At 41.6% G+C, this 16,287-nt stretch overlaps 1 pseudogene; it reads right to left on the bottom strand.

Moving 5' to 3' along the window:
* Window positions 1-11,985: 11,985 nt before the first annotated feature.
* Window positions 11,986-16,287, bottom strand: LOC104427569 (annotated as a pseudogene).

Raw genomic sequence — 16,287 nt, 5'->3', positions numbered from 1 at the left:
GGAGGTGAGAGACCTTCATAAATATCCAAGGCACGTCCTCGATATTCCCCTTTACCAAGAGGTGAGAGACCTTTATGAATAAGCGGGGCATGCCCTCGACATTCCCATTACCAAGAGGTGGGACACCTTCAGAAATATCCAAGTATCTTCCATAATTGATGCCCTGAGAAAGGTCGGCGCATCCTCCCGAGAAAGGTCGGGTTCCAATTGGTGTCTTCGACGGAAGTCAAACGCCCCACAAATTGATGCCCTGAGAAAGGTCGGCGCATCCTCCCGAGAAAGGTCGGGTTCCAACTAGTGTCTTTGACAGAAGTCAGACACCTCAACAAAACAGATGCCCTAAGAAAGGTCGGCGCATCCTCCCGAGAAAGGTCGGGTTTCAACGGGTGTCTTCGACGGAAGTCGACGCCCCACAAATCGATGCCCCGAAAAGGTCGGCGCATCCTCCCGAGAAAGGTCGGGTTCCAACTGGTGTCTTCGACAGAAGTCAGAGGCCCCACAAATCGATGCCCTGAGAAAGGTCGGTGCATCCTCCCGAGAAAGGTCGGGTTCCAACCAGTGTCTTTGACAGAAGTCAGACACCCCAACAAAACAGATGCTCTGAGAAAGGTCGGTGCATCTCCCGTCAAGGCGACCGAAGAAAGGTTCGAGTCCTAGACAAATCATTGATTGTTTTAACAGGCGAACGAAGAATGGTTCGGGTCCTGGAAGAGCAGTCTCCCGTCATGGCGACCGAAGAATGGTTCGGGTCCGAGACAAACCACTGACTACTCCAATAGGCGACCGAAGAATGGTTCAGTCCGGAGGAGTAATCTCCCGTCAAGGCGACCGAAGAAAGGTTCGGGTCCTAGACAAACCATTGATTGTTTTAACAGCGACCGAAGAATGGTTCGAGCCCGGAAAAGCAACCTCCTCATATCACCAGGTAAGATGACGCCTTGATACTTGCCAAACTCGGGGTTCACACCCTATCTCACTCACTCCCGGTAAGTAGCTACAGGTATCTTCTTATCTGTCTTAGTATATGTAATGTTACATTGCCCTTTTTGCGTAGAATAATAGGTTCCAAGTAAAATATAATCTACTACGCATGCATGGATAAAATTGAGGTATTAGTCGTCTTTGAATGCAACCTCTCGCGAGCTCACCTTCAAAGAGGGGCAGCTGTTGACACCTCAATTTTAAGTAGGTTAATTTTATTAAGTTTTTATTTCGGATAAATAAGATAATTAAATAAAAAAAAAAAAAACAGCAAGAAAAAAGAAGGCCAACCCATTTTTCTCCCTCTCTTCCCCCTCCGCATGGGCCTCTACGGCCCACTTTCCTTCTCCTCCGGCCTAGCCCTTTTCGGTCTTCTTCCTCCTCCATCCGCTCTGCAACACACGCGCAAAGGGCGCGACGCCGGATGAGCGGACGGATGGCGACGCGCGTGAGAAAGGGGGGCAGCTGGAGGACAGGTGGCGGATGGGACGCCGGTTCGGCCACGGAGGTCCGGTCGGCAAGCCAAAGACCGGCGACCGAGCCTCTCCGTCGACCGGACCTCCTCGCCTATAAATAGCGGAGCATTTCCGTCGTTGATGGACACACGGAGAAGATCGCGAGCTTGGAAACTTCCTCCGAGAGACTTCGGAGGAGGTTGAAGAGCGAGCGAGAGAGAGAGGCTGCGAGCTCCGAGAGATCCCCCGAGAGACTTCGGGGAACTCAAAGAGCGAGCAAGGGCGAAGCGGTCGGGTTGCGAGCTCAACGACCTCCCTCCGAGACTTCGGGGGAGGCCGGCGGTGAGCGAACCCGGATCTGTGAGAACTCGAGAGAGAGAGAGAAGCGGATTGAGGTCGCAGATTTCCGGACGACCCACCGAGAGACTTCGGGGGGTCCGAGGGCTCGTGGCCGGAAATCGAGGTGTGGCCGGAGGAGTGGATCGGGGAGAGAGGGGAGATCGAGCTCGGGAAGGCAAAAGGGCGTCGAGTGCCGTGCGACGTCGTTGCTGTCTCTGCCGTGCACGGTGGCCGGTCTTGACCAGGTAGCCCTCTCCATTGTCCCGTTCTTGTTGCCGCCGCTGCTACCATAGTCACCGTCGCCGCCGAAATGCTCGGGTTCCCGTCTCCGGCGCCGCGGATTCGCAAACCCTAGGGTTTGCGATTTTCCGGTCGCGAGCGAATCCGGACCCGGAAAATCGGGTAGGGTTCGCAATCCGCGGGCGGGGGAGCCGGAGTCGGGTAGGGTTTCACCGGGGAGCGGGTTGTGGAGTCGGGTCGTCGAGCCGGCCGGGCGTCTCTAAACGCCCGGCCACGGCGTCATTTTTAAAAAAAAAGTCGGGCCCGCGTAAGCGGGCCCGTTTTGCTTTAGGTTGACCCGGTCGGAACCAACCCGCGGATCCGACCCGGTCGGTTTTATTTTATTATCTTAATATATTAAATAAAAAATAAATATTTTATTAAAAAAAATCAAAAAGTGTTTTATTTTCAAAAAAATATAAAAAAATGTTTTAATTTCCAGAAAATCAAAAAATATTAAAATTTGTTGAAAAATGTTTTATTTTCTAAAAAAATCGAGAAAAATCAAAAAATAATTTATTTTCCAAAAAAATCATAAAAATATTAAAAAATATTTTATTTTTCGAAAAATAAAAAAATAAAAAATATTTCATATCTTCCAAAAAAAAAGCCAAAAATTCAGAAAAAGCCAAAAAGACTTGTATTTTTCCAAAAAATACCAAAAATACCAAAAATCCCTTTTATGTCCAAAAATGAGAAAAATACTCAAAAATGTTTTTCCTCCCAAAAATGCATGGAAAATCTCTCAAAATCCAAAAATCCTTAGGTTTAAACAAGATTAGGTACCGAAAGGGTATTAGTGATTAACTAGTGTAATCAAGTCCCCGATCCTAATTTCTCTCGGTTGCGCAGAGTGAGTATTTCTCCCGATACTTCACTTGGGTTTCTAATCAACCCATCCCAAATCGATTAGTGGCGACTTCATTTTAAAAATTTATTTATAGGTTAAAAACTCAAACTATTAAAGTTGTGAATTGGTGGACTTGGGAGAGTCCGGGCTTAATAAAATTAGCCGAGCCATTAGCCTCCTTAGGCGCTCGTACCCGATCGCGGGTGCCAAAAAAAGAGGTCGCGACAACGGCAACGATGACTGAGGGGATGAGGGAGAGGCGAAGGCGGGTGGCGTGCGGGTGGCGGAGCGCGGGCGGCAACGGCGAACTGCTCCTATCTTTGTGCGGCTGCTGCTTCTGTCTTTCGTCTTCTGTCTCTGTTCAAACAGAGGGGGAGGGAGAGAGTGTCGAGGGAGAGAGAAGAAGAGATAAGAGAGAGAGAGAAGAAGGTAAGAGTTGAAAAGTCAAAGGTAAAAAGGGAGAGATGGAGAAGCAAAATTGAAACCGGCAAGGAGGGGAGTCAGTGGAGGGGAATTCGCACGAGGGAAAAAGGAAAAGAGAGAGAGAGAGAGAGAGAGAGATTTGGCCAAAGGAAAAGAAGAAAAGGAAATAAAAGGAACCAAATGGTGCTTAGCCAAAAATGGAAAAAGAGAAAAGGAAATGGGAGGGAACTAAAAAGAATTTCCTAACATAGAAAATTCTCATCCCATTTTCTTTTTAATAAGCTCATAGATTTCCAAAGAAAATTTCAAATTAAAACACTTGGTCCCCGAGATGCGATTTCCCGCATCCAAATTCCCTCTTGATTTTCTCCCAATTAACTCTCACAAAAATCAATTGATGTCTCGAATATCAAATTGATTATTTTCTTCATTCAAGAATCCCTCATGCTTCTCAACTTCACAATCAGAATCAATCCCTGGCTTCAACTGAACGAAAACGGCCTTAAACTGACTTTTTCCCAAAAAGCCTCGATTGATAGAAAAATCTTCCGAGATTGAGTCGTGGATCCTAGAATTTATTGTGACATGACAAAACTTTCAATTTTGAAATCGAACTTGAATCGATGGTTAATTTCCATTTGGCATGTTTTTAGTGTAACCTAGGCTACCGGATGGTTTTCAGAACTTTTTAAGACAAATGACTTGTGGTCAATTTTCTTCGAACCACTTGAATCCATTCGACTTAATGGCGACTCTCGATTGTCGTGAAAATCTCAAGGATTCAATTACGGACACAGGGTACCAAAACGACAGTAAAACCAAATTAGTGTCGGTCGACGAGAATTTTCCAATTTAGTGGAGTCACCCACGATTGGCCACACATCTCAGTCGGACAGACCTATCTCTGATCTTAGATCGATTTTTAACTATGCCGCAATGGCCTCTAAAGATAAGCATGGTCGAGAAGTCGATTCTTGATCGAATTCTCAAGTTTATTGCCTTAAAATTTCTTAATTACTTGCCCAGACAGTTTAGTTATCTCAAGAGTGATCGGCTCTGAGAATAGCCCTATAAACGCATAAATGAAATGCCCGATTAATTCAGAAGAAAACAGGTTGAGAAATTCAGGATGTCACAGAAAAGTATGGCTATATTTTTCTCAACTGAAAAACCACAACCACACTTTTATACAAGGCAAACCTCATAGTATATATTACAATACCATTAACAAGAGTTTGATCTATCTCATAACACTTCACACTCATGGTTTGCAAAACGGGGTGAGGTCTCAGTCCTCATTCGGGTCATACTCCCGGCTCATTCTTGGGATCCTCCTCGGACTCCTCTTCGGGTTCTTTCTCTTCAGGTTCCTCATTGGGGTCTTGAAATGTTGTCCCACAACCGGGATGAGACTATGTCTCAGCAAGTTCTATCCTCTAAGACCCGATTAAGAAGCCAATACACCTTAGGGCTGCCTAAGCACAACATGAGTCAGAGGACTTACCTTGGCATCAGTCCCTACTTGCACGTCAGTTCAATCAATAAATATTGATAACCACATCAACCAATCAATTGCGATCAAACTATCGATTAATCGACTTAGTCGATTACATGTCATCACGACCATTTCTTGGTTGGCCCCTTCTATACTATTTATAAGTCTGATCAACATCCAAGACTACTCGCCCTTGGTGATATATAGATAGTATATTATCCTATCTCCAGACGACATATAGAGTCATCGAGCTGTCAAACCATACCGTCCTGTCTCGAGATGACAAAGAGAGTCATCGAGCCGGTAAATCAATATCATACCGTACTATCTCAAGATAATCTGTAGAGTCACAGAGCCGATAGATCATACCATCCTGTCTCAAGATGACATATAGAGTCACCAAGCCGGTATACACACAATTTATCATATCGTACTGTCTCAAGATGATCTGTAAAATTATCGAGCCGGTATATCATACCATACTGTCTCAAGATAATCTGTAGAGTCACAAGCCGGTAGATCATACTATCCTATCTCAAGATGACAGATAGAGTCACCGAGCCGATATACATGCCATTCCAAGTAAACAATCAAAGTACCATTTTTATCATAAAAGCATTAATAAATCAATTCAACACAATTTAGCACTCAATAAATTAAACAGACCGCATCACGATAATTAGCATAAAATTCTGGTCGTCAACCATCCCGGTCTAATTTTCGGAAAATAAATAAATAAATAAATAATTCCAAAAATTAATTATTAAATAGCAATAAATCCAATTTAGGTCCGTAATACCTAATTGGATGCTGGGACGAGCCCGAAAAATTACTGAAACTCATTCAATAAATAATAGAGCTTCCTTGCTAATTACACTAACCATATGCATAGGTAAATCCCTAATTTAATTATTCTAATCTAATCTATCCACCTAATTGCACTTAATTAAACCTAATCAATCCCTAAGCATAATTAGCATACTAATGAGAGATTAGTGAGCAAAACTCACCTGTTTAACAATTCGTTCAGATCGAAATGTCGGGAACGTCGCAGGGGACATTTTTCTCCAAAGTGGGTCTAGGCTCCGGGGCCCGGAAACACCTTAAAACGGCCTCACAAGGTGGCTAGAAACCCACAAAATTCTGGCCTGATCCTGCTGAAAACAGAAGCCAAACAACTTGATTCAAGGCGGGAATTGCTCGGGAAAGAGAGATAGGCCAAATTGGGCCTAGATGCAGACTCACGGAGGTTAAACGAGCTCGGGACGGCTTTGGATGAGCTGCAATAGATCCGGAGCAGTAGCTGGGAGGTGGTGAGAGGTGAGGCCGAGGGGTTGGGATTGTGTGGACCAACGTGGGGGCAGCGGCGGCATTGTGACGGCACATAGCGACGGGCAACTTGCTCCAGCGGCTCCTCCTTGGTCTACTAGGCGTTGCACGGCTTGGAGGGAGGAGGGAGGTGGCTTGGACGGCAAGAGGGAGAGAGGGAGAGAAGGGATAGAGTTGGAGGGTCCCTTAGCCTCACTTTTCCACATTTTTGTCTCCTCAAAGGCTTGTCCATCAAGCCAAGTTCTATGGCTATCATTGAGCCACCCACACTCTCCCTACAACTCATGAAATTGTCCAAAATAGCTAGGGAAAAGGGGGCACACGAATTTGCAACCTTTGGCTTCAATTGGATGCTTGGTCTATTTGAATTCAACCTTAATTGGCTTCAATAAAATTAATTGGTACCCCAACGCTTCAATTGACATTTTTCTTCACCCATGAATCCATCTTGCATCTCAATTTAGCAATAAAAAATAATCCCGGCCTTTTTTTGAACAAACACAGTCCTATGTTGACTTTTTCCCAAAAAGTCTCGGGTTTCTGAAAAATCTTCTGAGACTTTGTGACATAACGGAATCTTTAATTTCTAAAATCGAACATGAATTGGCGATTAATTTCCATTCGGTGCATTTTTAGAGTGACCTAGGCTACTATGTAGTTTTTAGAAATTTTTAGTGCAAATAACCCGTGGACCACTATAAACCCACTAGACACATCTGCGACTCTCGATTGTTGTGAAAATCTCGAGAATTCAAATACGGACACAGGGTACCAAAACGATAGAAGAATCAGTCTAGGGTCAGTCAACAAGAATTTTCCAATTTAGTGGTGTCACCCATGATTAGTCACATATCTCAGTTGAACAGACCTAGCTCTGATCTCTAATCGATTTATATCTGTGCCGTAATGATCTTGGCAAATGAGCACGGTTGAGTAATCGATCCTTGATCGAATTCTCAAGTTTATTACATTAAAATTCCTTAATGACTTCCCCAGATAGTCTAGTTATCTCAAGAGTGATTAGCTCTGAGAACGGCCCTATAGGCGTGTTGATGAAATGCCCGATTTATTCAATAGAAAACAGTAGTGAAAATCTGGAATGTCACAAAAATTGACCATCCTAAACTAGTATACTCATCAACTATTACGTGTTATTTGGTAGTAAAATTTAATAGAAATTAACGGAAAGTAAATTTGTTATAGATGTACCGATTTGAGATTTTTGGTTGTTAAAAAATTAGTTTGGGATAAGTTTATCATAAATGTACTTTTTTGTGACATTAACCCTTAAAATTACTCTCCATTGTTTCTTTTTCTTCTTCTAATATTGTTAACTTTTGGAAAAAAATAAAATATTGTTAACTATTTATATTACAAATATTATGTCCATGGATAATGCGTAAGAAAAGTTTAATTTGATCTTGCCTACGAGCCAATATTAAAATTTGATTTTTTTTTTTTTGCAACAACCTTCATAGAAAAACGGGCTAATACCAACGAAAACTCCAAATTGGTACAATCGTGTTACATTTAGATTCCGTTCGTTTTGTGGAAAATGTAGCATTTAAAAAAAAAAAAATACTTTCCAAGAAACCATTTTCTAGAAAAATGTAATTATTTTTTTGTATTCGGTCAAAAACCAAAAAAGAAGTAGAAAATATTTGATGCTATTTGGTTAGGAAATTTTTTTCTTTCATGCACTATTTTTCAATTTTTTATTATTTTATTCTTAAAATAAAATCTTTAATTAATTTTATATTTTTAAAAATCGATTTTTTAATTATATTTAGATTTAGATTTAGATTTTCCTTTTAATCTTTTTTCTTTTTGCTAAGGACAGGTTTGGTTCTCGGTTCCAAGACCAGAAGAACCGGTATTTTACCCCAAGACATAAGTACTAATAACAAACTCATGCATAGAGATGAATATCCTCAACAGAACGCCTTAGATTTGTTGTTAGTCCCAGTCGAAGTACTGAATCGCTATTGCGAACTCTGAGAATTGCTACTCCAGAAGTGAAGCAAGGTGATGTCACACCTGTTTCTGCTGGTTTAGCGAGTTTGCTTGGCAGCGAACGAGGCAGAGTTGTCTGAGTGCTCCGAGCTGAGCAAGTAGATTTAAGGATGAGCATATCGGACTGACTGAATCAAGAAAAGTCAGGACCTGCTGGTTCGGGGCAGTTCCAGGGGGCATGAGCCCGGTTACTAAATCCGCGGGGGTGGGGGATGGGAGGGGATAGGATCGACTAATTTTTTTGAAACTTTTTAAAATTATTAAAAAGGCAACAAACCAATATTATTTTGGGGAAAAGATTTACCTGGTCCATTATGTGTCATTTTTAGGGGAAAGATTTACTTTCAGAATGCTGAAATTTGGAGGTGGAATTGCAAAGTGACCAGTTCCATTAGACCACACTAGAAACTAGGAACCGGTCCTCCCCGTTCAGTTCCCAGTTCTTGGGTGGGACTGGACCGGATTGAAAATTGATTACCTTTAAATAGGCTGACCGCCTCTCCTAGATACTCCATTCTCTTGTCCACTTCACCACTCTTACTCAATTCCTACGCCATATTGTCAGGATCTCAATTTTGCTGGAAAACGTTGATTCTCATCCCTCGACCTTCAGGATGAGAACGTAATTTCTTATACCAATCGGCTTCTCATATTCTGTGTTATCTTTTGCTGGTGTCTGATTAGGGGGGTAAGTTGCAGGAATTCTCAGAACTGAGAGCTTATCAGCAAAAGAGCATGAGTGAAAATCTAGCAAAGATAGCTTATTATGTAGAAACATACGATTTTTATGCTTGTGAAGAAAGAGATCGTGCAGGATATGGTTGAGGAGGAAGGCGAGAATGGCAAAGAGGAAGTGCCGGGCTTAAGTCAAATCTGTGCTTTGGGCCGATTCTTGATTTTAGGCCTAGAGCCGACTACCCCTACCTATATAGATAAGAAAGAACAGCTTTTGTCCCCGTACTTTGTTTTAGTAAAAAACTAGTATCTATAATTTCAACGAAAACTTAATTGCTTTCCTCACATTTCCATTCGAAATCTTCTGAAAGTGCCAAAGTCAAACTCAACTGTTAGTTGGGTGGTTCCCATACTTATAAATGTGCTTAATCAGATTGGCACGCCCATCAAATTTAATTTTGTTGCATGTAGTAATCAGGCGTGTACCGATCCCAGACAAGTAGGGTATTTGCTCTTCCATGGAGCCCACCCTACATGAATCGAATCCCAGTTTTTAGAAGCTGGACTGTAGTCTTAGGGTCACACAACTACCTTAAAACCCGGAATTGGTCAATTCCACGAATTTCATTGTCTATTATTTTTTAAAAGTTAAATTAATAAAAGTTCCCACAATTCTAAATATTAACGCATCAACATTTGATGCAAAAACACTGGTAGACTCTATAATAAAGGACATGTTCATATCTAATGTTAAAATAATTTTAAGACATTAAGAAAATTTATATACAAATAATAAATATTCCTTCCGCCATTTCTCATATCTGAACATGAAAAACTTCATAGAGAAAAAAAAATCACTACATACATACATACAGACATACATACATACATACATACATACATACATACATATCTGCCTTAGAACCTTAGAACCTATCTTGTGTTCCGTCCCTTCTCTCCCACTTCGCACCTCGGAATGCATCCTTATTATAGAGAGAAAGGCGCTTTCACATCGAAACCTCCATACTTGATTTGCTCTAGCTTGAGATCTGCTACCTTACTCTATTTATTGAATTGCCTTATCTATCCACGCCTTGTCTTGTCATGCCGGCTGTTTCCTACTATTGAGATGCTACTACCAATGTAACTTCACTCACAGTTGTGCACTAGTTTGCTCTCTCTTGAGTTGGCTTAGCTTGTTCTATGGCTCACTCCGTGCTTGCTCACTCCATTCATCCTTATGCTTCACTCTGTGACTAATGTAAATTACGTTTGGTCATCCAGATTTGGATATGATAAAGTGGTATTAGAAATCCTTTGAATATTCTAAGCATTGTAAAAAATCTCATTATATGTTTGGAGTAACCTGAATTGAAAATCTTTGAAAATCCTCTGAATATCTTCTCTCTTAGATTGTCCTCGTACCTCCAGGTATATATGAGTTTATTCAGTCTAGAGGTCGTCGCCATGCACGGGACAAGATAATTCTATTTAGACTCAAATCTGGACAACCAAATGCCCATGTCGGATCCATAGCTTGCACCTACTCTCTTACAAACCCCCTAGCACCAATCGCATAGACAGTTTCAATTCAGATTCATATAGACATAAGGATTACTTTTAGTAAAAACGTGGATAACTGTAAACTTTTCTGACTATAGTTTTGACTCACTAATGTAACCGGCAAAATGTTTTAGATAATTCATGGGAATTCGTCCTATTTTAGTAATATGCACAAGGCAGCATGACATTAGTTGTTAGGACTCGTTTTTGTTGTGGGGAAACTTCGTATCGAATGTTGGTCTCTGCTCTAAGAAAATTAGATGGCTTAGAAAAGTTATTTCGATTATTCTTAGCGAACTAGTTCACATTAATTCCAAAGATTTGTACAAACAGATATTATGTATTAAAGATAACCAACGTCATTTAAGTCTTATCTAGAAAGAAAATTACTCAATTGATCCTAAACTTGTTTTACGGGTACCATTTCATTTATAAAATTTTTAATTTATCAATTTAGTCTTGAACATTTGAGCGAAACTCCACTGTAATCCTTCCGATTAATTTTCGGAAGAAATTACTAGCATGATGGTCTAGTCATTGGCAGCCCCACTACCACATTGGCGAAAGTTGGCCAAATGGACCAGGAAAAATTACAAAAAAAATCCTAAGCCTATTGTAATTCGTAATTCAATCCTAAATTTTTGCAAGTATGTTAATTCAGTCCATCCTGCAAATTTTAAATCACCAACACTAATGTGGACAATTTGTAATAATAATTTATTGTATTTTTTGATTTTTAATTAATTTTATAATCTTTATCTTTATCTTTATCTCTTTCTTCCTTCTTTTTTCTATTTTTCTGCATAGTGCTAGCGAGGGTTGTGGCCCTCTCTGACCTTGCCTAGATTTAGGTAAGACCTAGGGGCTGTAGGTGAGGTGATTTTACCCAAATCCGGGTGAGAGCGGCGACTCCCGTCAGTAGTTGGTGAGGGCTTCCTAACCCTCGTCGAGGCTCACTAGCCACCGTGGAGAAAAAGTAAAGAAGGAAGAAAAGAAAAAAGAAAGGGAAAAGAAAAAGGAATTTTTTTTAAATTTAAAAAATATTATTAAAAATTATTCATGTTAATGTCAATTGGCCAGCGGGTATCCACACCGACGTTAGCTAGCCAAAATATATGATATGGATTAAATTAGCACAATTGTAAACAAAAAAAAAAATTAAGATTGAATTGGCAAAAATAGAAAATTCTTGATAGAATTGATACACTGGCTATTGATTTAGGCCTTTTTTTTTATAATTCTCCTGATGGAGCACACTAGAATCTCATGCAATTATTTTAAGATTAAATTGAAAAAATTGAAAAAGTTATGATAAAATTAACATCCGCATAGTAAGTTTGGGACTAATTGAACAATTTGTCATGATTTTAGAGTCTCTTTACATGCTTTTCTAAGAATACCCAATTTCTTTCTTTTTTTCAAAATATTCTTTAATAAGAGAAAAAAAATGAGGAAATTTTATCTAGGGATCTTAAGCAGTTCACAATCCGCACAATCCCATTAGAATGATGAAAAGAAAGAGCCAATGATGGCAAGTAGTGGCTAGATACTGGGTAGTGGCTAGATACTGGGGGGCTTTATCCTTTAGAAACACAAACTTATTGAAGACATGCTTTCGTTCTTCATTACAACCCGATCGGTTTCTTCTAATAATGTTTCATCTTAGGATTGGCGCAATTTAACTTCCAACTTGAATGTCTTTCCTAAAGGAAGTGATAATCGTGAGACTTCAACAATCACAAACTCTTCACCACCACTCGATTTTCCCGCTATTGTCACTGTTCTCTGCACGGACTTTGCTTCTACTTCATTGTATAACTCATGCCCTCTCAGTTTTGTCATCCTAGTTCCTTTTCTCAATCCTAGAATGGTCACCTTGTCAATTACCCACTTCTCAATTAGAGCAAATTCCCCATTAACAACTTCTGATCTGACAACAACATCATTCACTGTTTTCTCACAATAAAACTTCACCAAAGTCCACTTATTTCCTTCCCCTCCCATTTCAACATCCTCTCCATCGTCCAAGAACACTTGTCCTGAGCTATTCCCATTCTCATCAACCACAACTAACAGCTCGAATGGTGTTCTCCGAGCTGCTTTTGTAGTCATGGCCTCTCCTTGCATGGCCAATATATTACCTTCCCTTACATCCACATGAGGATGATCGGGCGGTGCATTGAGCATCACATTCATTCCTGAAGCTATACTCACTGAATTTGAGTAATTGAAGAGATCGAACCAGTTTCCACTTGGGATATAAGCATCCAATGTATTGGCACCAGATTTTAGTACAGGAGTCACCATCACACCCTTACCAATTAAGAACTGGGAATTGATATGGTAAGTCATCTTATCCTCAGGGAATGAGAAAAACAAGGGCCGGGCAATGGGCATGCCCTTTCTAGATGCCTCATACATCAAGGTATACAAGTATGGGAGCAAGCGATAACGAAGCCCGAGCACCTTCCTAGCGGATGTAGCGACAGAATCCCAGAGATAGAGCTCTTGACGAACAGCATACTTTTCAGAGTGGTCCCTTGAAAAGGGATAAAAGGCCCCTAGCTGCATCAATAAAAGCTCTAAAATAAATGCTTAAAGGTGTACCACAAAAAAACATGATTTACACCTCTATTCAATCGCTACTTGACATATTCAACATAACATGAATTACTAGCATAAAAGATACCCGAACTTCCCCTTACCCTAAAGAAAATTTATGTAGTTTATTTTTGCCTTCAAAAGGCAGTAAAATTCCCTGCCCCCCTTAGAAAAAAGAGAAAAGAAAATTGATCAACTCCTATGTCTAAATACAAATCAAGAAAGGCTTAAAGCTACTCGGTTGCATAGCACTTCAGTTAATATAAATTAAGAAAAGGCATGGAAGATATTTACTTGAATCCATCGGTTGCAGAGGTCTTCGGTTGTGTCCCTGAAGAAACCGCATATATCGGCTCCTACCATTGGAATTCCGAAGAGCCCAAAATTTAAAATTGCCGGAATTGAGTAAGCCAAGTCATCCCATGTGGCGGCATTGTCTCCAGTCCAGTGTGCAGTGTGTTTGCCAGAGCTTAGAAAAGTCGATCTCGAGAGAATGAATGGCCTTTTACCAGTAACATTGACTAAGGCCTTGTTTGTTGCTCTGGCTTCCAAGAGTCCATAGAGGTTATGAGCATTGTATTCTGAAATATTTCCAAAATGAAGTGACGTTGCAGGGATAGTTCTGTTGTTGATGGGCCGATGAACTCCTGCATTGTTCATTTTGTAGGGAGGATTGTCAAGAGTGGAAGGAAGAGGCGGAGAATCATTGAAGTTGGACAACTCGTTCATGTCGAGCCATAGGCCATCAAATGGAAGAACATCGTGAAACCTCTTTATCTCCCCACCCCAATAACTCTCACTAGATGGGTGAAGGAAGTCAGGGAAGTACACTGGCCCTGGCCAAACAACACCTAAATATGGCACTCCCTCACGCTTGATGAAGATGTCGGCTTGCATCCCCCTGATGTAGGTCCCATATGTCTCGTTAACACTAATGCCTATTAAAGATCACCCATTCAAAAGAAAAGGAAAGTATTATTAAGATGGCAATTTGTAAGAAATAAAACGACCAAGTTTTGACCACAAGCATTTTGGCACCAGCATACCTGGATCAAGTATCAGGACATACTTTTGACCGTTCTCGTGAAGGCTGCTGACAAATTCTTTCATCTTTTCCACTGGAAAATTGATAGGGTCAAGAGTGAAGTCCTTGTTTGCATCCATATAATCAATGTCGGTCCACATAACTTCCAGTGGAATATTAGCTTTTGCATAACCAGCTATCACGCCCTCTAAGTCTGAGACATTCTTGTAACCCCACCGGCATTGATGAAATCCTTGAAAGTAAATCAATGATACTTTATCAATAGAACTAACATTTCAAAGTAGTTAAGTAACACATGCAGAAGAAGCCATCTACCGTGAATCAAACTTTACAACTGATCTACGCCTAAAAATATATACAAGTAAAGCGACCACATTTCTTGAACATCAGTGAGCACTGTGGTAGGATCAGCTGGGGATCGGGAAACAGTGGTTTTCAATGGATAATAACACGCCTTTAAGATTTGTTCCCGATTGAGCATAACATGCAAAGTCTGACTAGTGTCATCTCCGTGAGAGAATAAACTCATAATGCAATTCAAGGGCAATGAACTCAGAATCTTCAATTCTATCGTCTTTATATTATATATGACCACCGCATAGTTATGCTAAAAATCTCATATTTACTGCAGAATAAGCTACAGAAGCCGAAGCACAACATTGGAATCAAATTCATCAAAATGTCAGCATCAAGCAATACATAAAAACCAGACAGTCAAGCTCAAAATCTCACAGGGATTGAAAAATAAGCTGGAAGCCGATGAACAATGGTGGAATCTAATTCATCAAAACGTAAGCAACAACAATAAAGAAACTCATCAAAACCAGATACCGAAGGACCAGTATGGCATTGGGGTCGGCCGGCCAATGAGCTCGGTGTACTGCTCCATGACGGCCTCTGGCGACGGCCCCTGGAAGAAATACAAATCCAACACCCCACCGATCACCTTGTAAGTGATCCTATCGCCAGTGTACACGACGTCCATGCCATTGCTGTTCAGCAACAGAACGCCGTGGCTCGTGCCCGCCCCAACTCCTCTGCCTCCGCCACCACCACCCACGGACGACCTGACGTCCATGTAAAACGGATGCGACCCCTGCAGGTTGACATCGGGGGTCAAGCTGAATGTGTCGGCGTTCCAGAGAGTAAGAGTTTGGTTGGGCTGGAGCCGGAGTGACGGCTTCGTGTGCTCTCCGATCCCGTAGAGGGAGGAGCGGTCGGGAGGGAGGGAGGAGGAGAGCTGGAGGTACTGGTCCTTGAAGACGAGGAAGGCCGAGGGGTCGAAGGTGGAGGTGTCGAAGAGGATGTCGCCGGAGGAGCGGCGGGAGACGGCAAAGGAGAAGGGGTGGCGTTGCGGAGGTCGAAGACCAGGTCGGAGGAGGCGGCAGAGAGGCGGCGGTGGGATCTGGAGGGGGACGGCGGTGGTGGTGGAGTCGGGGTTCGGCGGGGAGGGGAGGGAGATCGGCGAGGGATGACATCGTCGGGGACTTCCCATCGGCGGCGGTCGGCGTCTGTGATACGGACTCGAAGACGTCCGCTCGCTTCGAAGCTGGAAGGAGAACCGTGATGACGTCAGCAAAAATTACCCATTAAAATATACTTAATTATTTATCTTGCAAATATAACATATATATAAACTATCATTTTAATTTAATCTTGCAGGTGTTTCAATATCGAAATTTGATTATTTTCTTTCCAGCAACAACCTTCTTAGGATAATTTGAAAAATCGAAATATTTTTCTCCTTTTTTTTAAGCATATTTATACTATGAATTTTTATCGTGTATTATTACTAATATTTATTTTCATTGTTTAATTAAATTTTGTACAATAGAATGATTTCAACTATATATATATAAACTAACGTTTTTTTTTTTTTTTTTTTTTTTTTTTGCGCATATATGTCGATTGTAAAAATGAATCTAGCAAAAATACTAAAATAAGAGTGAAGTTTTGCTCTGGACCTGGCAACGAGGCGGAGGTTCTCGACGTCAGGCCCGTATACGGAGGTCGCATTGACGAGGCGGAGCCCGGCTGTTAACGCCGTTCTGGACGCGTCGACGGCCACGGACCCGACTGTGTATCCGTACCCAACCACGCCAGGCGTCCCCTCGCCTTCTCCGATCGACGCGCGAACGGCCGACTGCGATGACAGCAGGTACAAGAAGATCAACAACGCAAAAAGAGGCGGGAGACGGCGATGATGGTCTATGCTACTCCGCATGTTTTCGGCTAGAGA

The sequence above is a fragment of the Eucalyptus grandis genome, chromosome 5 (assembly GCF_016545825.1).
Source record: "Eucalyptus grandis isolate ANBG69807.140 chromosome 5, ASM1654582v1, whole genome shotgun sequence".
NCBI lineage: Eukaryota > Viridiplantae > Streptophyta > Magnoliopsida > Myrtales > Myrtaceae > Eucalyptus > Eucalyptus grandis.
This window is presented reverse-complemented; position numbering and strand designations above follow the sequence as displayed.